The sequence below is a fragment of the Procambarus clarkii genome, chromosome 11 (assembly GCF_040958095.1).
Source record: "Procambarus clarkii isolate CNS0578487 chromosome 11, FALCON_Pclarkii_2.0, whole genome shotgun sequence".
NCBI classification, from domain to species: domain Eukaryota; kingdom Metazoa; phylum Arthropoda; class Malacostraca; order Decapoda; family Cambaridae; genus Procambarus; species Procambarus clarkii.
The window spans coordinates 7,615,671-7,627,819 of record NC_091160.1 but is presented as its reverse complement, the minus strand read 5'-3'; the positions used below and the strand labels follow the sequence as shown (position 1 = coordinate 7,627,819).

The following is a 12,149-nucleotide window of genomic DNA, read 5'->3' as shown; positions in this document are numbered from 1 at the left end:
GTTAAGCCTAATCAGACTGTGCCACGAGCGCGATTATACCCTATTGTAGTGCCAGAGGAGCCTTTTACTCATGTGGTACTGGATTGTGTCGGACCTTTACCCCGTACGAAATCCGGGAATATGTATATGTTTACAATTTTATGTATGACCACTAGGTTCCCTGAAGCATATGCATTACGTAACATTAGAGCTTCTACCATTATAAGGCAGTTGGAACGATTTTTCTCACTATTTGGTATGCCCCGTATAATTCAAACTGATAATGGGAGTAATTTTTGTTCCACCACCTTTAAACATTTTTTTAATTCATTTGGTATAAAGCACAATTTTTCCAGTCCTTACCATCCTCAGAGTCAAGGGGGAATCGAGCGGTTCCACCAAACTCTCAAGAAAATGTTGAAGGCAACTGGGGAAGATTCACCCAGACATTGGGATTTACCATTTGTTTTGTTTGCGGCTAGAGATGGATTGCACAGTGCACTAGGCTGTTCTCCATTCGAGCTTGTATTCGGACATCAGGTGAGAGGACCTTTAAAAATGTTACATGATAAAATGTTAGATGTTACAGCCAGGCAGAGTGAGCGTTACCTGACGGATGTAAAGAGCGTTCCAGAACGAGGGAGTTGGCCTTACGACATCTAAGTGAACAACAACAGATAATTTAGCAGAAACATGACCAGAGGTTCAAGGCCAAACTCAGTTTTTGAGCCAGGAGATTTGGTATTGGTCTTGAAGCCTTGTATGGTTACGTCTATGTCTCATAAATTTGCAGGACCGTATCAAGTAGTAAAACGTCTTGGGGAAGTTACTTACAAAGTTTGCCATCCCAAGCAGAAACGTCAGACCATGAGTGTACATGTAAACCGGTTGAAGGCTTATTGTGGGCCTAGTATTGTGGCTTGTTGTGTTGCTGAGGAGGTAAATCCTGAAGAGTCAAGTGTTATAGAGGAAGATGGTAATTCTTGTTTGTCTAATTCCAGCAGTTCCAGGGAAGAATTGTTGTCATTTGCAGGATGAGGAGAGAGCAGAGTTCCAGGACCTATTGGAGATATCTTCTAACTTGTTTGGAGAGGTCCCCACTCAGACTTCTCTCATTACTCATGACATTAACCTGACAAATGTGACTCGCATTCGGCTACACCCTTATCGAGTGACACCCGAGAAACGTCGTATCATCCAGGAGGAGGTTGATTATCTTCTTCGACATGGGTTCATTAGACCCAGCTAAAGTTCCTAGAGTTCACCGTGTTTAGTAGTACCAAAACCAGAAGATAAGTGGAGATTAGTAGTGGATTATAGAAAACTCAACCAGCTAACTGTAGTTGATGTATATCCTTTACCATTATTGGAGGACTGTATAGATACTATAGGTCATGCTAAGTTTGTATCGAAATTGGACTTATCTAAAGGATATCACCAGATACCTCTTACAGATTTTGCAAGGGAAGTGACAGCATTTATCACTCCTGGTGGAGCTTACGAGTTTAATGTAATGCCTTTTGGATTAAGGAATGCTCCAGCCACTTTTCAGAAATTAATGAATTCTTTGTTGAAGGATGTGCCACATTGTAGGGCATATTTGGATGACATTGTGATTTTCAGTAAGAATTGGGTAGATCATATGACTAGTTTAAAGAAATTGTTTAATGTGTTACAACATGCTAATTTGACTGTCAATATGAAGAAATGTAGTTGGGCTAAAGGAACTATAATGTACTTAGGACATGAGGTCGGACAAGGAAGGATAGTCCCATTGCAAGATAAGATCCAGGCAATTGTGGAGTACCCAGTCCTAACAAATAAGAAGTCTGTGCAGAGATTTATTGGAATGTGTGCATAATATAGGAGATATTGTAAAAACCTTTCCATTGTTGCTGCACCCATAACAAATCTTCTAAGGAAACAGGTAAAATTTAAGTGGACGCAGGAGTGTCAGAACTCTTTTCAGAAGTTGAAAGGAATTCTCTCTACTTCACCTGTGCTAGCTAGTCCACAGTATGATAAACCTTTTATTCTCCACATAGGCGCTTCAGATCTAGGAGCAGGTGCTGTTTTGTTCCAAGTAGGACCAGATGAGTTAGAACATCCTGTTTATTATTTCTCACGTAAGTTTGACAGGACACAAATTAATTACTCTGTAGTTGAGAAAGAAGCACTTTGTTTAATATTGGCAGTGAAGAAATTTGAGACATATTTGTCAGGAAATCAAGTGGTAGTATATAAAGATCATAATCCATTGACATTTATCAACTCTATGAAGTGTAAAAACCAGGGAATACTTAGATGGTCATTGATTCTACAAGAATTCAATATTGTAATTCGTCATATTCCTGGGAGGCATAATGTTATTGCTGATGCCTTATCCAGAGGATTACCTGTTGCAGTGCCATAATATGTAGTGTTCTTTATTCACAACCCCCCTCCCCGCTCAGCTCGTTGTTGCCGTGAGGGGGGCTTAGTGGGCGGCTGCCGGAGTGTGATGCTCCTTGGGACAGTCCTCTGTCCTTTTCTAGCTGCCGTCCTCTCCAATTCTGCTGAGCACCTTTTCCTTTTCCTTATGTTTCGTTTTTCTCCCCCCTCTTCTCCTATCTGCTTGCCGTTTCCTGCCGACCTTTTGTTTGTTCTGGTTCTTCCCTTGGACTTCTTCTATTTTGACGCCCGGGTGCTTGAGGAGGCATACTCTTGCACCCGTAGAACTGTAGTACACGACGTCGAGAGCGAGGGGAACCTTTTATTGTCAATCCCCCTTTCGTCACTGAACCCGATCTCGACGGACTGTCGGTTTCTTAAGATGGCGTTTGTGGGGCGTATACTCACGACGCACCCCTAGGATGCCCCGGCAAGATCGGCGATAGCTTCTTGTTGGGTGTCCTGCGTCTAATTGTGGCTCCATGGTGGGTGTGGGTTCACATTCGTGAATGAATATTCATTTTCGTAATGATGATAACCCCTGTTTCGACTGTTTCTGCTTTACCTTCTCAGGCTCGTGGGGTGGGCGACCAAGCCCCCGAGTTGGTCCGTGTTGGAAGACCGGGCTCTGTAGCCTCCGCTGCATTGGGCCCTGACCTTGCTCCTCCTTTGGCCTCTGACTCCTTCCCCTAGCTCCCCTCCCTCCTCTGTGGTTGGGTCGAGCCCCAAGCCCCCAGTGGTGACTACCTCGTCCCCTGGCACGGCTCCATCTCTAGTTGTAACTACTGCGCCTTTTAACCCCTCTCTCTCTGGGGGTTCTCACCGCCGTCCTCGTCACGGCCGCCCTCGGTCGATTCCTTCCAGTTCTGCTACCTATCAAGCCTTGTTTGATCCCGCTTCGTGGGCCAAATATTTTGATCTCCTCACTCTTGATTCTGCGCCTCCTAACGATTTCTCCCTCCATCGACATCTCGTTGATTCCGTGGATGCCTCCATTACTTCAACCCCACTCGTCTCGGTACACGTGTCGTTGCTGCTCCTTCTCAGAATGCTGCTTCCCGCTTGGCTGCTTTATCCTGCCTTAGCGAGACCCCTGTTCGGGTCTCGAAGAATGCTCAGTTGAATGCCAGTGTTGGCACTGTTCTGCTCCCGCCCCATGTTGCGACCGGTGTTCGGGACCTGTGCGACTGCCACGACGATATTCGACATATCCTTGCTGCCCAGGGCCATTCTATTCTCCAGGTGTACACGTTTACTCGTCCCCTTCGTGGTAGTCGCCGTCAACCCCTCCGGGTTGTGAAGATTACCTTAGATGGTAGGTAGGACCCTTCCACCATCTGTCATTCTTGCTGGTGCCAGGTGCTCTGTCCAGGAGTACATTCCTTCTCCTCGGCTCTGTAACAAGTGCAGGAGGTTTGGGCATGGTGCCCTCCGCTGCTCCGGGACTGACTCTGTCCTTTGTGTGGTGGCGAAGGTCACTCTAAGTCGGAGTGCACTTCTCCCCAGGCTCGTTGCCTCAACTGCGGTGAGGCCCATCCTACCTTCTCCCGTGTGTGTCCATTACAAGCTTGAGGCAGCCGTCCTCAACTTGAAACACCGGGAGCGTTTATCTTTTCCTGAGGCGAGACGCCAGGTTCGCCGGCTCCCGCCTTATGCTAATATCTCTCATGCTCGCGTGTTGCGCTCTTCCTCTCCTCGTCTTTCCCACCTTCCTCAGACTCACAACCGTTTCCGGGCCTTGGACTCTGTTCCTTTAGGTTCTCTCCCGAAGGATCCACCTCCTTGTCCTCTGTCTGGGGGTTCCCCTTCTTTCTACCTGGTCTGTCGTGTCTCCTGTGTCTTCTTCCTCGTCTCCCTCCGTTCCTCCTTCCCCTCCGTCTCTTGACTCTCCCCGCCGCCTGTTGGTGCGGGCTGATGTCCATCGCTCTCCAAACGGCTGTCATGTGTCCTCTCGTTCAGCTTCTCCTGTTGAGACGCTAGAATCCGTTGCCCAGTACGTGGTTGCTGGGACACCTGTCTCTTTAAGTCAGAAGCGTAAGCCTGGCTCCTCTCCTTCCTCCTCCCTGGCGGGTAAGAAGGTTTCGCTTTCTTCCTCGGCCCCTACTTCTGCCTCTCTCGCTCCTTCCCCTCCCATTTCGGTGGTTGCGCCCCCTGTTCCTGCTATGGAGGTTTTTTTTAGCCCCCGCTTCCCTCTCGGTTGCTGCCCTTGCTGAGGTGCGCTCCCCTCTTTCTACCCCCCCTCTTCCTGCTGCTGTCCTTGACTGCTCCCCTCCGTTGTCTCCTCCTCTTCCTCCTCCGGACCCCGCCCGCCCACCTCTGGTCTGTTCTCCCGCCTCCTTCCCTCCGTATTTGCTCAGTTTACCCATGCCCCCTAACCCTGACTTTGCTGACCCTGATCCCGACCCTGATATTCTTTAACGTGCTCTGTTCCTTTTTCGCCTTTGTTTCTTCCTAGTTCTCTGTTTTTGTCCTTTCTCTTCTCGTCGTTGTCTATTCTTCAATGGAACGTTCGAGGTTATTACGCCAATTTCCTCGAACTCCAGCTTCTGATTTCGCGGTTTTCGCCCCTTTGTGTCTGTTTCCAGGAGCCGATGCTTGGTGCTCATCCTGGTCGTTTTAGTGGCTATTCCTTTCTCCCCGCCCCAGCAACGGCTCGGGGCTTCTAATTCTTCTGCTCTCTTGATCCGTGCTCTTGATCCGTGCTCTCTTGTTCCCTTTGTTCCTTTACTATTTCTTTCGCTTCTCCATTGTTCTGCTGCTCGTATCTTTGGGGGAAATGGTACACAGTTTGTTCCATTTATCTCCCCCCAAGTGTCCCACTTTCTCTTCCTGATTTGAAACACCTCCTAGACTCCTTGCCGGAGCCTGTACTCCTGCTGGGTGACTTCAATTGTCGTCATTCTCTTTGGGGTGACGTTCTGACGAATACCCGGGGTCGCCTTCTTGAGCAGTTTCTCCTCTCTTCTTCCCTGTCTCTTCTGAATTCTGGTGAGCCCAATCATTTGGACTCTCGGACTCGCACCCTTTCTTGCCTTGATCTTTCTCTCTGCTCTTCTTCTCTTTACTTAGATTTCACGTGGCAGGTTCTTGATGACCTCCATGGAAGTGATCCTTGACCTCCCCATCCTTGTTTCCTTTTTCTCTTTTCGCCCTTCCCTCTCTTTCCCTAGGTGGCAGTTTGCTAAGGCGGACTGGACCCTATTTACCCTCAGTGCTACTCGCTCTGACCTCTCCCTTCTGCCTCTCTCTCTCTCTGCATCTTTACAGCGGAACTTTATGCTATTCTGTATGCTCTTCGTCTCCTGCTTTCTCGTTGTCAGTCTTCCTTTGTAGTTGTTGTTGACTCTCGTAGTGCCCTCATGGCTCTCGGGTCCTTTAATCCGGTTCATCCAGTAGTTGTCGAGATCCAGCATTGGCTGTTTCTCGTTCACAGTAAATTTAAGTCGGTTGAGTTTTGTTGGGTTCCCAGCCATATTGGTGTGTCTTTAAATGAGCGTGCAGATGCTGCCGCCAAGGAAGCTGTCCGCTCTTGTCCCATCTCTCGTAAAGGCATTCCGTATTCAGACTTTTACCCGGTTATCCATTCCTCCGTCCTTACCCGTTGGCAGGCTTCTTGGTTGTCTGTTACTGGTAACAAGCTACGTACTCTTAAATGTTGTGTTTCCTCGTGGCCGTCCTCCTTCCACCGTAACCGGCGGTGGGAAACAGCTCTGGCGAGGATGCGTATTGGCCATACTCGCTTAACCCATGGTCACTTGATGGAGCGCCGCCCTGCTCCTTATTGTCCTAGTTGCATTGTCCCTCTTACGGTCGTGCATGTCCTTCTTGAATGTCCTGACTTCCAGGACGAGCGTGTGTCTTGCTTTACGACCGCCCCTCGCGGTCACCTGTCCCTCGATAGAATTCTTTGTGACTCGGACACTTTTGATATCGTTCGCCTTATGCGTTTTTGTTCTCGTATTGGCATCCTTGGTGATATTTAGCGCCCTCTGATTATTTTGCGTATTTGATGGTGCTACATAGCCTTCCCGGTTTGGTGCCTTCTTTTGATAATTACTTACTTTATTCACAAGATGTATGTAAATTTTGTATTTTTTTACTGTGTGAAATTTCATTGCTTTGTACTTTGATTTTAGTTGAAGTATTTTCATGTTGTGTTTTCATGGTATATTTCATGCAGTCTGTTATAAATAAAGTGTGTGGGGCTTCTATGGGGTACTGGTACTATTAAGGGGTAAGGGTAGTTAGAAGACAGAATATCAAATATGGGAGAGCTAAAAGGCCCGGCCCCCAAAATAAACTATCCACAGTAGTAATAACTTGCTACTAGACCATATATGTTAGTCTAAGGGTTGATCAATGCGCTCCCACACAGGAAGAAGGGATACTCTGTAATTCATGTACTTATTTATTAACCCCTTAACAACCCCCCATATACACTCACACCAATAACAATAATAATAATAACTTTACCACACTATCTTATGTTAAAAGCCTTGGTCCACGTAGGCAGGATACAAGGTTTACACTAAGAACAAGCTAGGGTAAAGTACTACTGGATAAGCACTGAAGCTGGATGCAGCTTAGGGTAGGGAAACCACGTGGGACCCTAATACAAAACACAACACTTAGGGGTACCCAAAACACTGGCAAATACTACCCCCAGGTCTCACTAATCGTTACTACCAGAGTAGGTACACTTAATAATGCCCCGTACTTAACTTAAGGGTACAGGAACTTCAGGTAAGGGAAATAAGTAAGAGGAGAAGGGAGAAGAGTAGGGGTGCAGCCACAGAGTAGGTCTCGTCTGCACGAACGCCAGCCAGAGAAGGAACCTCCTAGCGACCAGCTAGGCCTCCCATGTCGTGGTGCCGGAAGGAGCCTAATTGATCGTGCAGCTAAGCACATTAAAGATCTTCCCCTATGCAACGTATTGTTACTTTACAAATGATTAGAAAGTATTAGTAAGCAAAGTTGGTGCCTATGTTATTATTTAATAATCAACCCCCAGCTCAGTCTTTAAATGCTTTGAGAAACAATAATAGTCTTACGTCTGGCAGGGAAGATACAAACAATTGCTGCTCGAGATGCACTCAACTGTACTACCAGAAAGTTTAATAGCTCAATTTTGACCTCTGGTTTCCACTGGAGAACCCAGGGTCGTAACACTCCTCCCCCCTTCAGAGAAAAAAAAAATCATGATCACTATGGAAACAAGAGGCTAGATTTGGCCGGTCCTCTCATGACCTTACTTTCCCGAGGATTATTTAGGAACTTGATGAGAGAAGTTCGTATGCATGCTCAGAAACTCTTAGATAAAGGTCAAGAGTATGGGTTGGATGTTGCAGTTAAGCCTTAGTTGATGGACTGCGATATTCTCTGGCCACGGGTAACTGGGCAAAACCATCACTGCCAGAAAATGAGGATGAATTAGATGGTCATACAAGACGGTTCAGGAAGAAAGATGCCAGTGTATTTTTGAGGGGCTCGGAAACTGGCATTGTGGACCATGTCATGCTGACTGTGAACGTAGATGGTGATCATTTTATCAAGATATGTGTAAGGTCTGTACGCATTCCCCAGATTGGTGACTAATTTGCCTCCCGTCGTGGACAAAAAGGCATCTGTAGTATTCAGTACAGGGTGGAGGATATGCCTTTTACAGCAGAAGGTATAACTCCTGACACCATTATTAATCCTCATGCCATTCTCTCCCGAATGACAATTGGCCATTTAATTGAAGCTTTACGAGGAAAGCTTGGTGCCAACAAGGGTGAAATTGGTGATGCTACGCCCTTCAGTGATGCCGTGAATGTACAGAAAAATACAATTTGTTACAAGGGTATGGCTACCAATGAGGCAATGAGATTATGTATTGTGGTCACACTGGACGGAAGATGAATGCTCAGATTTTCTTGACTCCTACATATTATCATCGTTTGAAGCATATGGTAGATGATAAAATCCCTTACCGTGCAAGGTGGCCTGTGCAGGTCTTGGTTATGTAGCCTATGGGAGGTCGTGCAAGGGAAGGTAGCTTGCAATTCGGTGAGATGGAACGAGATTGCCAGATTGCTCATGGCACCGCACAGTTTCTCCGTGTGCGTTTGTCTGAAGTCAGTGACCCATATTCTGTTCATGTGTGCAACTTGTGTGATCTTATTGCTACTGTACGCAACAATGCCTTTGAATGTAAGGGATGCCGCAATTAAACTCAGATATCCCAGATGCGTCTTCCCTATGTCCCTATGCATGTCAATTACTTTTCCAAGAATTGATTACGATGAACATTGCTCCCAGGATGATGGTGATGAAGTGAACATGTTTTAATTTTGGAAGTACAGTACAGTAAGGCATGGTACAGTACAGTGGTACTGTACACAAAATTATCCAGTACAGTGGTACTGTACACAAAATTATCCAGTACAGTGGTACTGTACACAAAATTATCCAGTACAGTGGTACTGTACACAAAATTATACAGTACAGTGGTACTGTACACAAAATTATACAGTACAGTGGTACTGTACACAAAATTATACAGTACAGTTTGCATATTTTTTAGATTTATGAGAAAAATATTTATTTCAGTGGCTTACGGTATTAAAGTTAGCAAACTCTTACATGGCGTTTTCTTTGTAATGGAGTAAAGTACAGTACATCCTTTTGTACATTATTATACAGAATGGTACTGTACTTGTTTTTGTATTTACTATTTAATATTGGTGTATTGTACCCTGTATTATTTCATAGGCTTAAGAATATACATCACAATATGATCTTGATCAAGTTTGGGTGATAAGCAGCTTCTTAATGGTGTATGAAAGTCATATGTATGTGTGCACTAATTATTAAAACAGAAAAACATTTATCACCTGATGAAGTAATGTAGCTAGTAGGGGCCTGACAGCTAAGTGGACTGTGCTCGGGATTCGTAGTCCTGAGGTTCCGGGTTCGATCCGCGGTGGTGGCGGAAACAAATGGGAAGAGTTTCTTTCACACTGATGCACCTGTTCACCTAGCAGTAAATAGATACATGGGAGCTAGACAGCTGCTACGGGCGGTTTCCTGGGGATGTGTACCAAATAAAAGAAGCCTGGTCAACGACTGGGCTGCTGGGACGCTAAGCCCCGAAATCATCTCAAAATAGATGGGCAGCTTCTCTGCTTTGGGCTGAAATACAGGGTATAAAAATATTCGTATAACTACTACTATAAAACAGACATCAACCTCAAATCTTGCTCTGCGCCTTTCATGTCAAAACACAATCAAGCACTCCCTTAAACCTCACTGTGTCCGAACGCTCCTCTGTTCTATTCCTCGAGATCTACTATCAAATTCATCGCTCTGGGTCCTCAAGATCATGTTAGGTACTCCATGTAGTTCCTCCAATCTGCTGCATCTGAAGTCTTCCTCGAATGTCAGTGAAGCTCTCTCACACGGCTTCGCACAAAGACATGTAGCTCCCTACACTACTTGAAGATTCACTATGTCCATGAAGTTCACTCCTCACTGGAAGTCCTACTCCACCTTGCAGTTCAGCTCCCACTATGAGTTTCAGCTCACACTTGGAGTTCAGCATACACTCCTCTTCTGGTACGAAGTTCCTTCACTAACTTTTCCCACACAAACCTACAAATCCATCGCCATGCCAATATAAAGTGACCAATCATAAATAAATGTATTCACATCAAATATACTCCTCCACCCGACATCCTTTCAAACACTATGGCACCGCCGCGGTGGGGTCCTCCCCCATCCTTGGTGGGTCCACCTGGGAACATATCTTGACGCGTCGCTGGGGGCAGCCTCTCCCGTTGGGATGCTTGGGGCTTCCACCCCTCAGTCATCCACTGACCTCTCGAGAGAGAAGATGTACCACTCCGCCCTCCCTCCAGCATGTTCTCCAAACTTAAATTTCCTATTTCAGCTCAATGACTCAACAAAATTTCTACCCTATATATACATATGTTTACCATGATCGCTGGGCACACGATCAAACACTGGAAGCTAATCTAACAAACGATTAAACAGGCTTACCGCAGGGATCTATGACGTAGGGGCGCTCAGGCCCTGGCGCTCACCCAGGCCGCCCACAAAAATCGCTTTACAAGTCTTCTTCTAGTCCTGACTTGAGGACACGGAGTCGCCCAGCAGACTCCACAACAGAAACGCCTGCTTACTTCCTTCCTCTTGAAGAAGCAACAGAATTAGAGTTCCAGAAAGGCGCGACCATCACACACTTCCAGGTCGCCTCTAATATATCAAAATCACAGAAAAATGGTGTACTAAATCCCCAACAGCTTCATCACACTTGCAAACAAGTAACCTTCACTCCAGCCCTGACACAGGGAACTATATTCTACCTCCTTCAAGAAGATCAATGAAGTACAACCATCTCTGACGACTGCCGTAGCTCAAGTGAGGTCACGACATCCGGCTAGCGTCACGTCACGTCACCGAAGTATCGACATCTCATTATATGTCACTTATTTAAATGTTCGTCCGCTGCTCATATTCTTAAATTATTTACTGATGTTTATTATATATTTAATATATACATCTTTCCTCTGACATCTCAATCAGATCCAGACGGCAGAATAACTCTCCCAAGGTAGACTCGTTCTACCCAGGCTACATGGGGTCATAACAACAGCTCCATGAGAACATTGTATACAGCACTATGAAAACATTCTAAAAGCACATTGAGAACAACGTAAACAATACTTTCAGAAAATTGTATGCAGTATCTTGAGAATATTGTATACACCACCTTAAAACACTGTATACAACACCTTGAGATCGTTGTATACTGCAACTTGACAATACTGTATACTGCACCTTGACAACACTGTATACAGCACTTTCAGAACATTGTATACACCACCTTGAAAACATTGTATTCAACACCTTGAAAACACTATATACCGACCCATGAGAACATTGTATACAGCAACTTGAGAACATTGAATAAAAGACCTTAAGAAAACTGTATGCAGCCCCATTAGAATACTGTATACAGCACGTTGAGAACATTGTATACAGAACTATGAGAACATTATATACAGCACCCCGAGAACATTCTATACAGAATGGTGAGATAAATGTATACAGCACCTTGAGAACATTGTATACAACACTATGAGAACATTGTATACAGCACCACGAGAACACTGTATAGAACACTATGAGAACACTGTATACAGTACCTTGAGAACACTGAATATAGCACCTTGAGTGCATTGTATACAGCACCTTGCTGCCCGAAACACTTTGCGTAATAGTGGCTTTAGGCATTGTATGTACTAGCTCTATCTATTAATCCAACAAACTTTGTAAAATCTCTTGTATGTAGGTACCTTACCTAAATAAACATTTATTATTATCTTATTTATAACATTGGAATCAGAGCCTTTTGAACATTGACACATCACCTAGAGAACACTATGCAATACCTTTTTTTTCATTTTATATATCATAACATTGTATACAGCACCTTGATGAAGCTGGGCTCAGGGAACGATAATTTACTTTGGTCATGAGGTCTGACAAAGTAAGAGAGTCCCGTTGCAAGACAAGATCCAGGCAATCGTGGATCACCCAGTACTAACGAGCAAGAAATCTGTGCAGAGGTTTATTGGGATGAGTGCATATTATAGAAGTTATTGTAAGAATTTTTCAATTGTGGCTGCACCTATAACTAATCTTCTTAGAAAACAGGTAAAGTTCAAGTGAACACA

The 12,149-nt window shown here is 45.1% G+C and overlaps 1 pseudogene; it reads left to right on the top strand.

Annotated features, from left to right (window-relative positions):
- The first annotated feature begins 846 nt into the window (after nucleotides 1–846).
- Nucleotides 847–8,813, top strand: LOC138349659 (DNA-directed RNA polymerase II subunit RPB2-like; annotated as a pseudogene).
- The last annotated feature ends 3,336 nt before the right edge of the window (nucleotides 8,814–12,149 follow it).